This window comes from Littorina saxatilis, linkage group LG2, assembly GCF_037325665.1.
Source record: "Littorina saxatilis isolate snail1 linkage group LG2, US_GU_Lsax_2.0, whole genome shotgun sequence".
NCBI classification, from domain to species: domain Eukaryota; kingdom Metazoa; phylum Mollusca; class Gastropoda; order Littorinimorpha; family Littorinidae; genus Littorina; species Littorina saxatilis.
This window is the reverse complement of record NC_090246.1, coordinates 4,999,415-5,004,414: the sequence shown is the minus strand read 5'-3', so window position 1 is coordinate 5,004,414 and position 5,000 is coordinate 4,999,415. Positions and strand designations below refer to the sequence as shown.

At 45.7% G+C, this 5,000-nt stretch overlaps 1 long non-coding RNA gene across 1 annotated transcript in view; it reads left to right on the top strand.

Moving 5' to 3' along the window:
• Positions 1-5,000, top strand: part of LOC138958052 (uncharacterized) — a 116,581-nt gene that overhangs the window by 100,049 nt on the left and 11,532 nt on the right. Inside the window, exon 3 of the long non-coding RNA XR_011453274.1 lies at positions 3,082-3,305. This is a non-coding gene — a long non-coding RNA (uncharacterized lncRNA). The remainder of the gene's footprint in view (positions 1-3,081; positions 3,306-5,000) is intronic.

The following is a 5,000-nucleotide window of genomic DNA, read 5'->3' as shown; positions in this document are numbered from 1 at the left end:
TTTTGCTCTTCATCTTTTTGTGGCACATGTTACTTGCAATGCTATGGGTTCATAAATTCTTTTGTACAGAATGCCTTTGTGTGTGCATTTCGCTCGATACGTCAGACTAGCGTGGATGATCTGCCGAGCTTTATTAAAGGCAGAGTAAGCCTCCCGTAAACCATCACAGATACGGTCAGGCTTTTACACACAGTACAAACACCATTTCATTTAAACACTCACCAATTGAGAACATCCTAGGTGCCCTCCGTAAAGAGCGAACAATTTTCAAAGAATTTATTTTTGCGTGGTTTATCTTACCCCTGAGCCATCGTGAACCCGTGTGATCCAGTTTTCCCTTTTCACAATGCAGTCGTCATAGTTAGTCATTTGAATGCGACTCGACGTGAGCTTATCTACAATAGCACGGTTTTTTTTATGCACGAAACAACGGCTGTGGTTCACAAGAACTCTAGCGATGGCTTTTGACTGTTGAGAGGAACGGCGATTTGCACTGATAAACCGGCCGTCGTCTGCTACGACCCTTGCGTGACCCTGCTTCCGGGCTTTTCTTTTTTTAAACTTTCACAACTTCGAATTGTTCTGATCTTGTCTTGATGAAAAACGAATTCTTTTATGGTTAAAGAATGTTTGTGTAACAAGCTGTCAATTTATTATTTAGATTTTAAAAGTTAGGTCTAGCGCAAAAACGAGGCGCCGTTGTTGTTAACGGAACAAGTCTACGAAAATAAATTCTTTGAAAATGTCTCACGCTCGACAGAAAGCAGCCAGGATGTTCCCGTTCGGTGAGCGTTCAAATGGAAGTATGCTTGTACTGTATTTAGACGCTCGGGGAGCTCTGTGATGGTTTACGGGAGGCTTACTGTGCCTTTAAAACCATACGATCTTAGTAGACTTCACTTGTATGATTAAACACTGAGAATCTCATCAGTCTGTAACGGAATATGAACACCTGGATTATTGTGTGAAAGTCTTGTGATTTCGAGTTTTACCGTCTTACATGCAGTAAGTAGGCTACGATTTGATACCAATTTGTGTGTTATATCTTTACGAACAAAACATGGTCAAAATCGTAATAGTTTCAAACAGGACATTCAGTCGGCCGTACGACGACCGTGCTGTGTTCTGTTCAAGTTCATTGACTCTAAGTCTTCTTCAACGTGTCGAGAGGAATTGAAGTAAGGACGTCATCATTGCCTTGTCTAGAGGAATGGAAGTAAGGACGTCATCATTACCTTGTCTAGAGGAATAGAAGTAAGGGCGTCATCATTACCTTGTCTAGAGGAATGGAAGTAAGGGCGTCATCATTACCTTGTCTAGAGGAATGGAAGTAAGGACGTCATCATTACCTTGTCTAGAGGAATGGAAGTAAGGACGTCATCATTACCTTGTCTAGAGGAATGGAAGTACAGTAAGAACGTCATTTTACCTTGTCTAGAGGAATGGAAGTAAGGACGTCATCATTACCTTGTCTAGAGGAATGGAAGTAAGGACGTCATCATTACCTTGTCTAGAGGAATGGAAGTAAGGCCGTCGTCATCATTTTCCTTGTCTAGAGGAATTGAAGTAGGGGCGTCATCATTGCCTTGTCTAGAAGAATGGAAGTAGGGGCGTCATCATTGCCTTGTCTAGAGGAATGGAAGTAAGGCCGTCGTCATCATTTTCCTTGTCTAGAGGAATGGAAGTACAGTAAGAACGTCATTTTACCTTGTCTAGAGGAATGGAAGTAAGGACGTCATCATTACCTTGTCTAGAGGAATGGAAGTAAGGGCGTCATTATTACCTTGTCTAGAGGAATGGAAGTAATAGCGTCATTATTGCTTTGCCTGTCAGAAACTGACCTAGAGCTTGCTGTTGACGAGGTCTTATGACCTAGGTCGGCCCCTGTTCTAGAGGCCGAAACTCAGATAATGTGCAGTCGATCTGCTTACAAATTCTTTTATCGCATTCGTGTCTTTTCAGATACCTAATTTCTCGTGTAAGCCATCATGTAAACAACCGCAGATGTGTCGAGGTTTGACAGGGGTTAGGGGCACACATCCTCTTGGACACACACCAACAATCAATCAACGGCGTGGCTGCTCTGTGTTCCATAGTCTTAAGTTACTGTGTGCCTGACACCTATATCAGCGTGTGAGACTCATTCAGCAAAGCATTTCCGCTTTTGAACACAACGCAGCTGGGCTGTTGACCATTGGGCTGCATGCAAGTGTGAGAATGTTGTGTTGCCCAAAGAAAGACAGGACAGAGCCGTGGCGCTTCACACAGCAAGGCAGGGTTCCCCACGGACAGCTCTCCTACAGGGTCCCGGGACCCCCACTTTCAATTTTTAGAGGGTCACGGACCTCCACTGCACAATTTTTAGAGGGTCACGGACCTCCACTGCACAATTTTTAGAAGGCCCCATGGGTCCAAAAGCTGTAAAGTCCCGGTGTACTTATAAAACATTGTGGTCACGTATAGTGTACTGTGTGCAATAGCTTACGACTGCAGTCTGATAATGTATCTACGGAACGCACACCGTACAGGAAATTTAGTGCGTCCCAGGACACGCTCTTTTAAAGTTTAGTGCGTCTCGGGGCCCCCTCCATACAATTCTAGTGCGTGTTTTCGGCTTCTATTGCGTACAGGACGCAGGGACGGGCACTTTTGGGAGCCCTGCTGCAAGGGTGGCATCTTCAAGGAAACAGTGTCCGCCTTCAGAGGATAGTTGTCGCTGTTTTAAGGTTAACGCTAAGGAAAGTGGACTTCACGAAGCCTTGACACTGAATTGTGTAAAACGGCTGGGTTAAGTGAGGCCTTGAGGGTCATGTAGCGGCTGACTTTTTCTTTGTTCATGGTCTCAACATTTGATAGACGGCTAACGTTCCAAAACTCAGAATCAAAAAACAAGAATGATAGGTTATTAAAACGTTTAATTATTGACATAACAAAACGTTACCTTTAAAAACTGAAAAAATTGACTTACATGCTCTTCTTTTTTTTCTCTCTGATTTGCTTATCCATCTGCCAGCCGACATTTAAGCCGTCTTCAAACTGAAAAAATTGACTTACCTGTTCTTCGTTTTTCTCTGCTTTCAGATGTGACGGCCGGGCAAGCTAGCCCCGCCCTGGGCACTTGCCCGAGAGAAGAACGAGGCACGTGACACAGGGTGAACACGTGACACAGGCTGAGGAGAGTGGCGTCCCGCGAGGCGAGGCAGGAAGCTGGCGTCATGCACGACAATCAGGCGGAGGCGGGGCGTCTGGTGGACATGGAGCGTCACATCACGCAGACCAATGACAGGCTGCTGTGCATAAAACAGGTCAGTCAACAGCCAATCACAGTTGACCTTATGAAAGAGAAATTCAAGGATTGGCTGCGATGCGTAAAGTTACGAAAGAGAAATTCAGTGATAGGTTGCGATGCGTAAAATAGGTCATTCAACATCCAATCACAGTTGACCTTATAAAATAGAAATTCAAAGATTGGCTGCGATGCGTAAAATAGGTCGGTCAACTCCCAATCACAATCTCTGCTGCGATACATTTTAAATTAAAAACTTTTTTTTTATAACAGTTGACCTTATGAAAGACAAATGCAATGCCATGCTGCTCTGGATAAAAGCAGGTCAGTCAACAGCCAATCACAGTTGACCTTACGAAAGAGAAATTCAATGATAGGTTGCGATGTGCAAAAAGGGTGGGTCATCACCCAATCAATTCCTGCCGGTCGGAAGCAATGGCAGAATGAGTTCTACACCTTCTGGCACATTGACGATGTGCTGCAAAAGCCGTCCTGTTGCTGGAGCAAATTCATTCATTCATTCAATGCCCGTCACTCCTGTCAGGGTATGGGCCGCCAACAACAGCTCTCCAGAGTCCTCTGTCCTGGGCCATCTTTTCTATCTGACTCCAGGTGTAGCCCATCTTTCTGGTGTCGGCCTCCAGGTCGCGTCGCCAGGTGTTTCTTGGACGGCCTCTCTTTCGCTTGCCCTGGGGATTCCACCTCAGCGCTTGTCTGGTGATGCTGGTTGATGGTTTGCGGAGAGGCCTACAATGCATTCTTTAGTCCATGATGCTTGTTGATCGTTGACCAGTCCTATCTAGGCTGAGATTCAAACAATCAATGAGATTATAAATCAACACGCATGATTTGATGGTCAGTGTACGTGGCAGGTAATGTACAGATCCCGAACTTCTAACAGCCCAACAGATTTGTGAGCATACTCTCCGAGACCTGCTGCTTAAATGTTGTACGATGATGTGTGCAAATTGCTAGTCAGCCAAATTCATGCGCATTGTTGTAATGAGACAACCAGACAAATAAGAGGGAGTAAGCCAAAGACAACATTTCTCAGGGACCAAGTTATTGATTTGAGCGAAGAAGTAGTACCTGTTAAGATTGTTTTCATGTGTGTCAAGCATATTTTGTGTGTGATTGTTTGTCTGTCGTTGGTAAAAACCATAAGCACAGGTCATTGCAATCCATTGACTTTAGCATTGTAACCACACTGTCTTTTTTTACCCTTTGCCATAAAACTAGCAGAATCTTGAACGCTTTCAGTGCCTGCTGCGAACATTAGCTTTATTCAATGGACGGTATTTGTGCGTATTGCGTCGGATTTGCGTGCAACCCCATTCTGCGACCCGAGTTGCTTCCCCTTCCATTTCCCATTTCCGCCTTCCTGTGTCGTCCGCGCATCGCCTGAGGGGCTTGACAGAGATTACGGTGTCTCTTCGCCGTCTGTACCCCCCTCACAAATGTCCCCCCTACAAGTGCATTGTGTCCGGGTTGTCCAAGAGGGAGCAAGTCGATTAGATCTGATTAGGGAACTTCCAGTCTGCGCACCTACCGCCATCGCGTCACACGGCTCTTCCAATTATCTAGCGCACCCCCCCCCCCCCTTCCCCTTCTCGCTGTCCTCTCGCCCCGTGTCCTGCACTGGATCACAGCAAGGTCTCCATGGCAACGACAATCATCCCGACCGGGCGTCAAGGCTGCAAGCCAAGGGAGGCCA